This window comes from Mustela nigripes, chromosome 4 (genome assembly GCF_022355385.1).
Source record: "Mustela nigripes isolate SB6536 chromosome 4, MUSNIG.SB6536, whole genome shotgun sequence".
In the NCBI taxonomy this organism is placed as follows: Eukaryota; Metazoa; Chordata; class Mammalia; order Carnivora; family Mustelidae; genus Mustela; species Mustela nigripes.
Window position 1 is genome coordinate 99,397,962 of NC_081560.1, and position 16,889 is coordinate 99,414,850.

General features: G+C 34.5%; 1 pseudogene; it reads right to left on the reverse strand.

Annotated features, from left to right (window-relative positions):
* Positions 1 to 498: 498 nt before the first annotated feature.
* Positions 499 to 623, reverse strand: LOC132016949 (U4 spliceosomal RNA; annotated as a pseudogene).
* Between the last annotated feature and the right edge of the window lie 16,266 nt (positions 624 to 16,889).

A 16,889-nucleotide genomic window follows, 5' to 3' on the forward strand; every position in this document is an offset into this window, starting at 1 on the left:
CTTAAATTCCACGTATGAGTGAAATTATGTAGTATGTGTTTGTCTCAGACTGGCTCATTGCATTTAGCATGCTACTCTCTAGCACCAGTCATGTCACTGCAAATAGTACAATTTCATTCCTTTTTTTTTTTTTTTTGGCTGAAAAGTGTTCCATAAATACGTAGTTATATATAGACAGATAGAGATACAGGTAGATGAAAGATGATAGATAGATAGATAGATAGATACATAGATACATAGATAGATACATAGATATCATCTGATGCTTCTAGCTTTGCTTTTGTTTTTCAAGATTGCTTTGACTATTTGGGGTCTTTTGTGGTTCCATACAAATTTAAGGATTGTTTTAGCTCTATGAAAAATGCAGTTGGAATTTTAATAGGGATTGCATTAAATGTGTAGATTGCTTTTAGTAGTATAGACATTTTAACATTAACTGTTTTTCCAGTCTGTGGACATGGGAATGTTTTTTGGTATCTTTTTGTCATCTTCAATTTTTTTTCATCTGTTTTATAGTTTTCAAAGTATAAGTTTTTCAACTCTTTCATAAGGTTTATTTTAATTAGCAATAATCGCGCCTCGGATAAACCTCATTGGCTACGATACTGCCACTGCGCAAAGCTCATAAGGTTTATTTTAGGTCATTATTGGTTTGGGTGCAATTTTAAATGGGACTGTTTTCTTTTTCTTTTTTCTTTTTTCTGTTTTTTGTTTTAGATTTTATTTATTTACTTGAGAGAGAGAGATCACAAATAGGCAGAGAGGCAGAGAGAGAGAGAGGAGGAAGCAGGCTGTCTGCTGAGCAGAGAGCCCAATGCAGGACTCAGTCCCAGGACCCTGAGATCATGAGCTGAGCCGAAGGCAGAGGCCCAACCCACTGAACCATCCAGGTGCCGGATGGGACTGTTTTCTTAATTTCTCTTTTTGTTGCTTCATTATTATATAGAAATGTGACAGATTTCTATACATCAGAAATACATTTGTATTCTGTGACTTTACTGAATTTATCAGTTCTAGCAGTTTTTCAGTGGAATTTTTTGGGTTTTCAAACATATAGTATCATTTCATCTGCAAATAGTGAAAGTTTTACTTCTTTCTTAATAATTTGGATTCTTTTGATTTCTTTTTGTTGTTTGATTTCTCTGGCTAGGACTTCCAGTACTACACTGAATATAAGCAGTGAGAGTGGACCTCCTTGTCTTGTTCTTAATCTTCGGGAAAAAGCTCGTGGTTTCTCCCCATTAAAAATGTTAGTTTGGGTTTTTTATTAGTGGCCTTTACTTGTTGTGGTATGCTCCCTCTAAACCCACTTTGTCAAGGTCTTTTATCATAAGCAGATGCTGTACTTAGCCAAACGTTTTCTGTGTCTATTGAAATGATCATATGTTTTTTATCCTTTTTTTCATTGATGGGCTTTATCATGTTGATTGATCTATAACTATTGAACCACCTTGTAATCCAGTAATAAATCCCACTTGAGTATGGTGAATGATCTTTATTGTTGAATTTGGTTTGTCAGTATTTTGTTGAGAATTTTTGTATCTCTGTTAATCAGGGGGCTATCAGCCTTTAATAGTGGTGTCTTATCTGGTTTTGGTATCAGTGTAATGGTGGCCTCATAAATGAATTTGGATGTTTTCTTTCTGTTTCTATTTTTTTTTTTTTTTAATAGTTTGAGAAGAATAGGTATTAACATTTTTTTAAATGTTTGGTAGTTTGCCTTTGAAGCTTTCTGGTCCTGGATTTTGTTTGTTGGAAGTGTTTTAAATACTGATTCAATTTCTTGGCTGATAATTGGTCTGTTCAAATTTTCTATTTCTTCCTGTCAGTTTTGGTAGTTTGCATAATTTATGTTTCTAGGAATTTATCCATTTCCTCTAGGTTGTCCACTTGGTTGGCATATAGTTTTTCATAATATTATCTTATATTTGTTTTTCTGTGGTCCTGGTTATGGTTATGTTTGGTTATGTCTCTGGTTATGTCTCTGGTTATGTCTCTCTCTCATTTGTGAGTTTATTTATTTGTCTTTTCTCTTTTTTTTCTTGATATGTCTCACTAGAAGTTTATCAGTTCTCTTTATCTGTTCTCAATTCATTCATCTATTGTGGTTTCTTTTTTGTTTCTATATAATTTATTCCTTTTCTAATCTTTATTATTTCATTTCCTCTGATAGTTTTACATTTTGTTTCTTGTGCTTTTCAAGCTCCTTAATGTGTAAACCTGGATTGTTTATTTGAGATTTGTCTTGCTTCCTGAAGTAGGCTTTGTATTGCTCTTTCCTTCTTAAAACTGCTTTTGCTGCATCCCAGAGGTTTTGGACTATTTTGTTTTCATTTTCATTTGTTTCCATACATTTTGTGTGTGTGTATGTGTGTTTGTTTTAATTTCTTCTTTTATTTCATGGCTGACCCATTCATTGTCAAGTAGCATGTTATTAGGCTCCATGTATTTGTGGTCTTTCTAGATTTGTTCTCAGGGGGTATTTTTCATTTCATAGCATTCTGATCAGAAGAGTTTCATAGTATGATGTCAATCTTCTTGAATTTATTGAGGATAGTTTTGTGGCCTCATACATTATCTGTTCTGGAGAATGTTTCAGTGCATTCAAAAAGGTGTATTCTGCTGTTTTAGGATGAAATATTCTGAATATACCTCTTTATAGTATATCTGTTAAATCCATCTATTCCAGTGCATCATTGAAAGCCATTGTTTCCTTGTTGATTTTCTGTTTAGATGATCTGTCCATTGATATATGTGGGTGTTAAAGTCCCTTGCTATAATTATATTATTATCAATAAGTTCCTTTATGTTTATTCTGTTTTATATATTTGGGTGTCCCCATACCAGGTGCAATAATATTTATAATTGTTATATCCTTTTGTTATATCCCCTTTACGATTATATACTCTCTTCTCTCTTGTTACAGTCTTTGTTAAAAGTATATTTTGCCTTAGAAAATAAGTAAATAGAATCTATCATGTCTGACATAAGAACTGTTACTTCAGCTTTCTTTTGGCATCTATTTAGATGGTAGATATTTCTCCATTCCTGGTTTTCAATCTGCAGGTGTCTGGGTCTAAAATGAGTCTCCTATAAGCAGCATATAGATGCATCTTTTTGTTATTTTTTAAAATACATTTTGTCACTCTAAGTCTATTGATTAGCACCTTTAGTCCACTTGCATTCAAAATAATTTTTGATAGATATGTATTTATTATGTATTACGTATTTATATATATTATATAAATTATGTATTTATATGTATTATTACAACTTGTTTTGTGGTTGTTTCTGAAGGTTTTCTCTGATATTCTCTTGTCTTTCATTCATGCTTTGCTGCTCTTCTTTCGTGATGTATTGGAATTTTTTTATCTTTATTCTTTGCATATTTGTTAGTGGATCTTGATTTGTGGTTACCATTAAATTTGTATGATAACATAATTTGCATATAGTGGTCTATAATAAGTTGATGGTCATTTAAGTTTGAACCCATTCTTTACGCCTCTCCTGACCACAATTTAGATATATGTTGTTATATGTCCTTTTATTTGGTGAATTATTCAACTGATTTTCTATAGAAATAATCCTTTTTATTGTTTCTGTGTTTTGTACATTGATACTGTCACTTTTGATCTTTACTTTCCACTCGAAGGGTCCCCTTCACTATTTCTTGCATGGTTGGTTAATGATCACGAACTTCTTCACCCTTTTTTTTTTGGTTTGGAAAACTCTTTATTATTTCTCCTCCTCCTCCTCCTCCCTACCTCTCCTCGTCCTCCTCGTCCTCCTCCTCCTCTTCTTCTTCTTCTTCCTTTTCTTTCTTTCCTTCCATTTTGAGTGATAGTATTACTAGGCAGTTTATTCTTACCTGCAGATTTTTCCCATTCATCACTTTAGATATACTGTGTCATTGCCTACTGGCTTGGAAGGTTTCCATTGAAAAATTCTCTGCAAGGCCTTATGGGACTTCCTTTGAATGTTACTGTCATCTTTTCTCTCACTGCTTTGAATTTTTTTTTCTTTATTACTGTATTTTGCCAATTTAATTACAATGTCCTAGTGTAGGTCTGCTTTTATTGATTTTGTTGGAAGTTCTCTTTGCCTTCTGGATCTGGATATCTATTACCTTCCCCAGATTAGAGGAGTTTTCAGCTATCATTTCTTCAAATAAATTCTCTATCCCCTTTCTCTTTTTGTTTTGGAACTCCTGTAATACAAATGTTATTTCCTTTGATGGAGTCACTGTGTTCCTTAAGTCTAATCTCATTTTGCAATTGCTTTTTATCTCTTTTGTTCAGCTTGATTGCTTTCCATTACTCTGTCTTTTAGGTCATTAATTTGTTCCTCTGCTTCTTCCAGCTTAATGTTCATTCCATCAAGGGTATTTCTCATTTCATTTACTGAGTCCTTTAACTCTGTTACTTTATCCCTTATCTTTGTGTTAAGGGTCTCCTTGATGTTTTCTACTCTTTTCTCAAATCCAGTGGGTATCCTTATGATCATTGCCTTAAACACTCCATCAAGCATGTTACTTATATCTATTTCATTTCAGTTACTGGCCATAGCCTTGTCTTGTTCTTTCATTTGGGACAAATTTGTCTGTCTTCTCCTTTTGTGTAAGTCTCAGTGCTTGTTTCTGTGTATTAGGAAAGTCAACTATTTTTTCCTATTTTTGAAGGTAATGGACTTAAGGTCCTATAGCACCCTGCATGTAGTGACTTTGGTTCCTCAGGGACTAGTGATTCAAGGAATGTCTCCAGTGTGTCCTCTGTGCAGTCTGCTTTTGCATCCTGGCCACTTCATCCTTCAAACCAGGCATCTACTGAGGTTCTTTTTGTCCATTGTGGGCAGTGTTTGATCCCTAGCATGAATGTGGTACATTTTAATTATGTGTGCTCTGGTCTGCTTGTGTAATGAGACCTTCACCACCAATGCCAGAACCGAGCCTCTAAAAAACTCCTGGGTCAGGAGCAGTGTTGGCAGGGATTTGGGCCAGTCTTCTGTGGAAGAGGGTCTGCCATGCTGGGAGCGAGGCCAATGTGACAAGGAAAAGTGGTTCCACCAAACTGTGGGGCAGCAGGCCTTGGTGTAAACTAGTTAGATAGCAAATGTTGGCACTACTCTGGTTCCTACAGGTGGATCTGTGTGGGGGAATAAAATGGCACCTGCCAGTTCTTTTATTCTCAAGAGGGTATCTCCTTGAATGCTGCCGATCTGGGACATGCTGCAGGATGGGCAAATAGCCTCAGTGTGTGCACCAAGCACTCTTCAGTCACCATTTCCATGCTATATATCCATGGGCTTCTTCCCTTCCTTCTCTCCAGTAGCAGCTGCCCTAGTGTTTTGGGGCTCTCACTGAGGCAAGCCCTCTGGCCTCTACAACTCAAGGCTTTAAGCCCTGATGGTTGCAAGAACTGATGAAAATCACCCCTCTCACTTTCCATACCAATTGCTATAGGGATTCATCTTCTCTGTGTGGGCTCCCCTGCACTAGTCTGTCTCTTACTGTTCTCCATAAACCACAGCTCTGTCCCCAGGGATGGATGATGCAGCAGCTATGATCTCTTTCTCTCCCAAGCCACATCTCTGTCCTTCCTACCTTCTTTGACAGGTCCTCATCTCTGACTTTAGTTGTGGAATTTATTCTGCCAGTCCTCAGGTTGCTTTCTAGGTTATTTAGGGTGAATCAATAGTTATCTAGTTGTACTCATGGAATGGGGCAAACCTAGGGTCCTCATACTGTGCCACCATCCCCGCTCTTCCAGATAATATTTTAATTAGGGGTTTTCACGCTTGAAGGCTTATCTTTGCACTGCAATTTTCCTATGAAAAACAAAGAGATTTATCACTAATAGTAATGTAAGGCCAGTAATACCAGTGCCTCATTTTGTTATCATCACTATAAGGCAAATAGTAATTTCATCAAAAGATAAATATCTGAATAAAAGGAACATGATACGAAAGATAGAGTTGCTTATTTTTCTTAACCAAATTGAACAAAATTGTAACATTGTATTTGACATATCAGGTATCACATATTTTGAACTGGAATAGGAAAATATTTAGTAAGGATGGAATAATCATGTTCTGATTAAGAACTTTTGGGATTATTAGAAAAAAGTATAATATAATTCATGTAAAAATTAAGTTCATTTTATTAGAACATCTTCCATATTCTTCTAAAACATCTGTTGTACTAAACTAAACAAATTTAACTTTTCATTAAGACTATAAAAAGCCATAATAATAATTGGAGAGGTGGCTCAAATGTAATGAATGTCTAAAAATGAAAAAAAAAAAAAACTGCACTTTCTCCCTATCTTCCTGACTCTTTGGTGACTCAGAAATTAAAAGTGATAGCCAGACCACTTGTACACTGTTGAATTTCTCTACCTGTAGTAGTCCACATAGATTTCTGGAATGCCCATCACTTCCCCACCACATAGCAGATCTTTACTACATTCAGCTCTAAAAGTATCTTCTCTATATTGGATATTTTCTCCTCTTAATCATTCCTTCTTTCAAACTATTTTTTATTTACTTTTATAATTTTATCTGTAGAAATGTAATTCAATATTATTTATTTTTAGCATTGTTATTACTACTATTTTATTCTGTATTCTACTAGGTTGCAAAATCCTTGAGTTCCAAGAGTATACATATTCTTTGTACTGTGGCATCTAGTGTCTTTGGGCATAAAGCTTAATAAATTTTCAGTAAATGAATAAATGAGGCTGTATAAAGTTAGGATTGTTAAATTATAATAAATTTACTAAATACTGAGCTTAAGATTGGCATTTAAAAACTTAAAAACTCTTGGGTAGACTAACACAGCTGAATACTGAGGTAAAATTGTTATATACTGTGAGAAGTACATAATTGCACGTAAGACTTCGTCTAGTCTCAAAGTAAGCAAACAAACAAAAAAAGTGATAAGAAGAATTTTTGCTCTGTGTCTGTAAATGCATCATGCATTGAAAAATTATTGAAGACTTTTTTAAAGACACTCTGAATATAGCTGTTTCTTCAAGGTCTGCTTCATTTTTTATAGCTCAGTCATTACAATTCCTAGCCAATAAGATGAGACCTGGAGGCACTTTTCATTTTAGGTAATTAGAAATAATCTAGGAAAATGTCAGTGTCTCAGGATTTAGGATAGATTTCTGTACTCAATAGACATTAGGTTCTTGTACAATATTATGTCTTCACCTAAATTCATATATTCTATGATCTCTCATGTTCGTTATCTAACAAGCATTAAAGTTATATTTATGTTATTTTTACTTTGTTTTCCTGAATTTAGGTCTATGTGGAAGATTTTTCCTTCCCAACATTCTTGGTTCCTGCAATATAAAATTTCATGTTTATCTTAAATTGGCCTCTGCATCTTATAATTGTTATGTGTGGCCAAAATCTTTTTGTTCTAATTTTCATCAATCTCTTTTTTAATGGTTGTCAAATCTGTACTAAACTCCAGAAATCTCTCTGGATCTTTAGCTTCCAAAATCTGATATTCAGAAAAGAATGTGCTCTCATCTTTCTCATGAAACCGTTCCCACCTATATGCTTAATTTTGATCATTGGAACTGTTATTTCTGCAATTCTGATAGATCTTTTGTAACTCTCCCTTCTCTTCTCTGGAACCTACATATAAATTGTCTCCAAATTTGATCAGTTTTTTCATCCTTTCTTGCCTGAATCATTTCAGTAGTGACCTCACTGTTATCTATGCTATCTTGTCCTTGCTCCACACAAATAAGCTTTGAATCATCACCAGAATACTCATGAATTTTCTACAACTCCAATCTGCCCATGCCTCTTCCATGCCAGGAATCTCAAGAGGAGATCTCATGTGGTTCCTTAAACAATCAACTCTTGCTTGAATCAGCCATCTATCTTCAGGGTTGTTCCTCCTAAGACATAATTTCTCCTTGTCTTCTTTCTTTCCCTCAATGTGCATTTCAGTTGTTTTCTCCTCAAAAAATCCTTTTCAGCACCTTCTACAAAATTGGGTAAATCTTTTTCTCCAATGTTAATGCATTATAATCCCTCCACTTAATTTGGGGTTCCCTGAGGGTAGAAAAAGCATGGTTATCTCTCTCATCATTAGTCCTGGACATGCTTACTTGCACATAGTAGGCACTTAATCAATTTGTACAATATGAATAAATTCATATAAATATGAATAAAGCACACACAAACACAATTATGTAATTTAAATACTTTTATTCAACAACTAGTAATCATTATGTATCTGTTGGTCTATGTACTGGCAAAGCAGTAATAGACAAAAGAGACAACAATCCCGGCTCTCAGGGTACTTAATGTAAAAATGAAATTAAAAAATAATATATACAATGCTTATAATATATATCATTAATGTAATTGTAAGTTATAAAATCTCCCTAGATATTTTAGAAATAGCAAATGAGTATTGATGAGTCCATTAATAATTAAATGTGTATTAATTTAAGGATCATACTTGTGGTCACATTCTATGAGTATTTAGAATAAAGAGGTATGTTACAAAGTTATTCCCATCCTGTGGGATTGCTTTATCTAAGTTAGTGCTTATGCTACTAGTGCTGGCTCCAGAACACAGTTTAATAGTCCTTTGAATCAAAACCTGATTTATATATGGAAATAGTTAATCACCTGATACAAGTCTCCATGGAATGTAAGCATATGAAATTCAGGGTTTGGATACTCCATGGATTTTTTAAGATTTTTCAAGCTGTTTCAATGTCATTGGACATTATTAATAAGAACTGAGCAGTCCTTCATGCATGACTATAATTTGCTTCATGTGCAGGTAAATCATACTCTTGAATATGTTAGGCTAGAAATCAAAATGGATTTGACTTCCCTGGTTCCCAAAAGAGCCAATATTTCTTCAGACATTTCATCATTTTCTGTGCCTTTGATTCATCTCACCATTTGTTTATTCCTCCAACCATAGTTACTAAATATCTTCTAGATGGCTGTTCCTGTGCTAATTGCTCTATCTCATAAAGAAAACAAAAGAGTTTATGAACAAAGAAGACATTAAGCAAACCCACAAGAAACTGAGTTTACTATAGAGTAGGTGGGTAAGTATACATTGAGATAAGATCTATGAAGCATAAACAGAATTCTTATCAGTTTAGGGGATGATTCGGGGGAGTTCATTAAGTGACATGAACTAAGATATTAAAGATTTATTGAAGTATAAGAATGATATTGTTAGGAAAAAGGAAGGAGTGTAAATAACATTTGCCATGGACAGAGAAAGCAACTGGCAAAGAGTGCACATGTTATGTTAAAGGAACAAAAAAGAGACACATGTACATATATTGAGTTAAGCTGTAAGGTATATTCATGGCTAGAGTATACAGAACCTGATGTCCTACCTGATTAGACCTATATAGAACTTACACTTAATCAAATAATAAACCACCAAATGTTCCTGAAAAAGATGGTGATATGTGTGTTGTTTAAAGCTCATTCTCACTTTAAGTAAATTAAAAGAAAAGAAGGGCCATCTGTACCCCAATGTTTATAGCAGTAATGGCCACCATCGCCAAACTGTGGAAAGAACCAAGATGCCCTTCAACAGATGAATGGATAAGGAAGATGTGGTCCATATACACTATGTAGTATTATGCCTCTATCAGAAAGGATGAATACCCAACTTTTGTAGCAACATGGACGGGACTGGAAGAGATTATCCTGAGTGATATAAGTCAAGCAGAGAGAGTCGATTATTATATAGTTTCACTTATTTGTGGAGCATAACAAATAATATGGAGGACATGAGGAGATGGAGAGGAGAAGGGAGTTGAGGGAAATTGGAAGGGGAGGTGAACCATGAGACTATGGACTCTGAAAAACAACCTGAGGGTCTTGAAGGGGCAGGGGTGGGAGGTTGGGGGAACAAGGTGGTGGGTATTAGGGAGGGCACGTATTGCATGGAGCACTGGGTGTGGTGCAAAAACAATGAATACTGTTAGGCTGAAAAGAAATTTAAAAAAAATCCTAAAAAATAAAATAAAATAAAATAAAAAGTCAACTTAAAAAAAAAAAAAAAGAACAAAAGGAACACAGCTGAAAAACAGTTGAAAGGTAACTGCACTATTCCAGGCTGGAGATAAGAGTTATTTGGACAAGGATGGCATCATCACATATGAAAAGAAGTAAATATGATTAGGAAAATGTAGTAGATAAAATCTGGAGAACTTTCTTACATATAGGGATAGCAAGTGAGTAGAGAGAGAGGTAACTCCCAGAGATTTGCTTCATACAATGGATAGATGGTGATACCATTCACTGAGGCAAGAACCATTGCCTAACATCTAGATTTGGGTCAAAAATCATGGCTTTCTTTTTAGACATATTTGTTTTCATATTATTGAACAAACAATCACTAATATGTATTGGTAGGACAGAAAACTTTGCTGTAGATGCAAATATTGGTTTCATGTGCAAAGTTGTGTGTATGTATGTGTATATATATATACACATACATATACATATATAAGTTATTAAATATATATGTGTATATATACACATATATATATACATACACACATATATAATATATATATACATATATATATTTTTTTTGAAACATACTAATTGGGTTTAGGACTAAACAATATTACTTTGCCAAAATGCAAAGCTGTGTGCAAAGATAATTCCCCAAATCTTGGTCTCAGTGGTAACCAGTGGAGCTAACAAACCAATAACTTGCACAAGAAATCTTCCTGGGTACATTAAAAATGTGAATAAACCATATTTTCAGCTTGATGCTTCACTGCTCAAAAATGCCATCTGTTCTGTAAAGCCTGTGATATAAAATCATCACCCTTTAGACTGTCAGTGAAAGCCCTGTACAACCTGGTGCTGGCTGAATTCCAATCATGTTGAGCACTACCTAATGCTCCCTCTCAAGTCTTGACACAAGTCATATTACTTCCTTTCTGCTTTACCACACCAAGTCTCTGGCTTTAGTGTCTTTCTTATTCCTCTCTATCAACAGAAAGACTGAATTTTAAGGGACCAGCTCCAGTAAAAAAAAAAAAAAAAAAAAAGTAAGGTGTTCTTTTCCTAAATTCCCACACGGCCCTACACTCCTGACCTACATAATCAAAGTCACCTCCACATGTCCAGAAGTCGTATTGACTTTGCGACTTGTTGAGCTGTTAGATATATTTTCTCAACATCGTTTTTAAATTATCTTATAGAAATGTATACTAATTGTAAATTATGAACAGAAAGATACTCACCAAAACTTATAAAACATTTTATTATTTTACACAAACCCCTCATTTTGTAGACCACAACTATATAAAACATTTATAATCTACAAATTAAGACACTAAATAGAACTAGAGAGCAAAACAGTAATTAGGAGAAAGTACAACGCATCCTGGTACAGAATCTCTGTGACATGTAGCACAACGTATTCACATAGAAGATTACACATGTAGACATCTCCTCAGAGTGTGTTTTGGGACTTGTGAGGGCTTTTAAGAAGTCCAGATAGCTTGGGACACCTGAGTGACTCAGCTGGTTAAGCATCTGTCTTCAGCTCAGATTCATGACCCTGGGGTCCTGGGACACAGCCCCACATCGGGCTCCCTGCTCAACAGGGAGTCTGCTTCTCCCCCTTTCTTTTGTCCCTCCTCTCCTGCTCTTGTTCACCCTCTCTTTCTCTCTCAAATAAACAAATAAAATCTTAAAAAAAAAAATAAAAGCCCAGATATCTCTACTTCAGTAGTTTTTGTGCTATAGAAATGCAGTAATTGTTTTTTTCCTCTTATGCTTATGAGACGACATAGCTGACGAAGTACAGTGGCCATCTGGTATCACATGGTTCTATGAGATATGTTTCTTATGTTTATGTGGTTGTCAATTTCCTTAGCAGGAACATCCTCAGAGGTAAATAAAGGGGTTTTGATACTGGGCTCATAATCATTACAGATATATTTGCCACATGCCCTACAGACTTGTTTAGAGTAACAAAAATGCTTCTGATTCTTCTTCACAGATTCTAGGAATGAACAAATCTTATAGTGCACCAGGGATTTACTATCAAGATTACCAAATCAGAAGGGGAGGTGAATCATGAGAGACTATGGACTCTGAAAAACAATCTGAGGGGTTTGAAGTGGCAGGGCGGTGGGAGGTTGGGGTACCAGGTGGTGGGTATTATAGAGGGCACAGATTGCATGGAGCACTGGGTGTGGTGCAAAAATAATGATACTGTTATGCTGAAAATAAATAAATGAAAAAAAAAAAAAGATTACCAAATCCGATGCAAATTATGTTGACCATTTCTGATTGAAATTCTAACATTTTGAATGTCTTGAACTCCTAATCAACTTCCAATAAGATGAATCTTCATGAAATAATCTTTATCTTTGAATTAAATTTTAATTAAAGCTAGGCAGAGAAGTGACTGAAATGATCAGCTATACAAGATGCCAGCAGTCACTTTCCTTAAAAGGCAGGAAGTCAAAGCTCTTTGCATGCATGTAGAAGACAAAATATGTTTCAGGCTCGTTTTTAAAGCTTTGAATAACAACTAATGGTGCTCTATTTTAAATGACCCATTAACAGCATGAAAGCCATTAGTATTACGTGAATGAGAAGACAGAAACACATCCAGTTATGTTTGGTATATAGAGTCTAAAGATGATGTAGATTAAAATAAAACTTGCTTTTTTTCCCTGGATTTTTAAATCTTGTATGTTTATTTTTTTCTCCAAGTTTGATTAATGTATTGCTTTTACCCTGTTCACTACTCCACTGGTTTTATCTCTACCAAACACCCTTCACCAAGGCCCTTAAAGCAGTTACAGTGTTTAAGTAATCCCTTGCTGAACAAAGGTTCATGAAATTTTCCCCAGATATTTCACTGGAACTACCGTGGATCTTCCAAAAATACAGTAATTCAAGGATTTACATGGCGTGATTCTCAGCCAGGAACCTCCGGGGCCTTATCGCTATATTCAGGTCCTGCATCCCTTCAGATGGAGAGGTGCCCATGCCATTCCAGGTAACATTTCAACTATCAACACTGTTCCTCCAAACTGCTGCTGGAATTACATTTCTAAATGACAGCTGTAATCTGTTCATGCTGTCCGATTGCTTAAAATATTCGAAGGTATTTTGAATAGCAATACAATTTAAAAAGTATAATAACTGAAGAAGTGCCTAACATGAAATATGCCCCTATTCTCATGAATTCTAAGTTAAAAGGATATTTTTTTTTTCAAGAACTTGAAAAGGAAGAGGAAATGAGTACCCTCCTGTGTTAAAATGCAAATTTAAGGCAAAGTGAATTAGTGGACAAAAATGAATAAACACCCTGAAAGAATAATAAGTCAGAAGACATTACAAACCAAGTACATTAAGAATCAAATATATAAACATACCTAAGGTAAGAATATATGCATCAGAAACATGGGAGATTGGTAATCCTTCGAGTTACAAACAAAGCAAAAATTTGAAAGATATATTTCCAAGGGAGAGAAGTTTTTGGTGATGAAGTTCAAACACTTACCTCTTGAAAGAAAAGAAAAGAGAAAAAGAGAAGAGAAGAGAGAAAAGAAATATATTTATTCATTGTTGAACTAGATGTCTTTAGACAATCCAATTCAAATTATCTCATGCTTATTGTCCTGAACTAATATATAATCATATGATTACATGAAATAATACCGATCCTATATATGTATAAAGATATTTTTCCACTTAGAACACATTTGGCTTCCCATACAAGGAGAGAATTCACTGACCCTCCAAGCTTGGCAGCTATTTCTCACTGGAAATTAAAAAGTTGTCTTGCAACTCACCCTATAAGTTGGCTATAGCGACAGAGCTCGCTGATCTTAACAATGTGAGTATTCTGGCTCTTTGACAGATAAATTATTCATTATGAATTAATAAGTCAGCACAGTGGGTCAGACAGCTTTTTACTGATCCACACTCAAATTGCTGACAAATGAAGTTCCTTGTTCTTTCAAGCCTGAAGTTCAAAGTTTTGAAAACATAATGAGTGTTCCCATGTGTGGTCATTCTGGAAGCAGCTTCCTAACCTTCCTTGGAGGGCACACCCAGCTCTATGGGATAAGCAAAGTTTTCTCCTCCATGATAAAAGGGCACATTGTAAATGGGGCCACTTATTTGTCTCGCCCTCATCAGGCTTGATGGTTCTTCAGGCATTCAGGCCCTCAGAAATTTCTTGCCTCAGTAGTGGGCAATCATTAGCCCCCAGATAAATGCTTAATCAAGCTCACCTGTCAAATCTCAAAACTGGACCCAAAGGGTTCAAACATGCAAAGAAGAACTGTATCACACGTTAAGAAAAGAGAGAAAAGACAGTCAATCAGAACTGATCCCAAACTGACACAAAAGTGAGATTTCGCAGAAAACAAAACAAAACAAAACACTAAAATGGTTGTTATAAATGTATTGCTTGTGTCCAAATGTTAGGAAGAAACAAAAAAAATATTTTAAAGATGAGCCCTGTAGCACTTTTAGACAAGAAAACTACAGTGTCTGAGAGGTGAAAATTATAGTACATGAGATTATTGTCAGATTAATGGCAGCTGTAGAAGAGAATAATAATGAGTTTGAAGACATATCAGCAGAAACTATCCAAAATAAAGCAAAGAGAGAAAATGAAATTTAAACAAATGAAAAGATTTTCCATGAGCTCTAAAAGAAAAGGGGGTCTTATAAAAAAATTTTTGAATGTCTGGAATGGGGTGGAGGCAGAAAACACATTTAAAGAAATGTTTGGGGAAAAAAAAATGTTTGGGGGAAAAACCTTCCAAATTTGTTGAAAACTGAGATTCAAGAAGCTTCAGAGAATACAAGCACAAGAAATACGAATTCAACTGCACCGAGGCACATAATACTAAAAATGCTCAAAAGCAATAAAATAATAATCTTGAAGTTGTGGAGGAGGTAACATCACATGCAGAGGAACAAAGATATGGATGAGAAGAGATGTCTTGTTGGAAGCAATGCTAGTGAGAAAGTGAGTAGAATCCTAAAAAATACTGAAAAAAAAAAAAAACCTGTAAATCTAGAACTCGGTATACAAAGATAATATCTTTCAAAAGTGTTGATAAAATAGTTTTTCAGACTAACTAGGCCAAGAGAATTTATCACCAGTACATATGCGCTATAAGAAATGTTCTAAAAAATTCTTTCAGGGAAAAGAAAATTATACCATGCAGAAATTCAGAACTACTGAAGAAAGGGTATATATAAAAAAGAATAATTTCCTTGTAATTTAAATATTTTAAAAAGATAATTGACTAAAGGTTTGTAATATATAAATAAGTAAGTCATTTGGAAACAGCAATATAAAGCCTGAGAGGGGAGAAATGGAAGTACAGTACAGTGATGTGAGGTTTTTTTACTATATTGGAATGGATGTGTCATTTGGAAGTGGACAGGGAAAAAACTTCACTAAAAGAGCTAAAGATAATTAACCAAATATGGAAGTAAAAGAAATAATATGTGCTCAATTAATTAAAAAAAGAATGAAAATCAAGGGAAAAAACAGGAGAAAGAAAACTAGTAGAAAGACAATAGACACACATAATCATTTAATTAATCATCTTAAATATAAATCACTATATTTCTCCAATTAAACAATAGATTTAATAAGTAGCAAGGTTCAAAAATACTCTGCTTATAAGAGACACATGTTAAACTTAAAGACATAAACAGATTAAAATAAAAGCTTAGATCAATCTGTTGTACACTTGATGTTACCTTGTATGTCTATACTTGGATAATATATTCAAAAATTAAAAGCTTAGAAAATAGATATACATTGGTAACATTAATTAAATGAAGGCGGGGCATACATATTAGGATGACCATCACCCAAAACAAAATAAAACAAAAAGAGAAGATAGTGTTAGCAAGATTGTGGAAAAACAGAAATATTGCCCATTGCTGGTTGGGAATGTAAAATGGTGCATACATTATGGAAAACAGTTTATTTCTCTAAGAAATAAACAGAATTACTGCATGATCCAAGAATTCTCCACTTCTGGGTAGATGTCCACAGAATTAAAAGCAGGGACTTCAAGGGACGTTTGTATGTTCATGTTCATAGCAATATTATTCACAATAACCAAAAAGGTAGAAGCCATACGTGGGTCCATCCATGGAAGAATGGATAAGTAAAATGTGTAATACACACACAGCAGACTATTTTTCAGCTTTATAAAAGAAGGGTACTTTTGACACATTCTGTAACATGGATGAACCTTGAAAACATTCTGCTAAGCGAAATAAGCCAGTAACAAAAGAAAAAATACCGTGTGATTCCACAGGTATGATTTTCCTAGAGTAGTCATATTCCTAGAAAAAGAAAGTAGAATGTTTGCCAGGGGCTGGGAAAGGGGGAATGGGAAGTTACTGCTTAATGGGGTCAGAGTTTCAGTAGGGAAAGACAGAAAAGTTCTGGAGATAGATAATGATGATGGTTACACAACAATGTGAATGTGATTAATGCTACCTAACTGTACACTTAAAAATGGTTAAAATGGTAAATTCTATAGCAGGTGTATTTTAACATAATCAATAAATCAGGGGTAGCTATAAAAAGATAAAAAGATCATTCAGGAGCACAGAAAAATCATCAGAAATAAAGAGGGACATTTCATGAGGGCAGTAAACCAATTCATCAAGAAGATATAGTTTGTGTACCTTGTACCAAAATATCAAAATATATGAGAAAAAAAACTGAAAAAAAAAACCTAGAAAAACACATAAGTATAACTGGTGATTTCAGTAACAATATTTCAGTAATCAGTGGGTTACAGAGACAAAGAAATACTTGATGTAATTGACATAAATCATTCCATTCAAAACTAGCA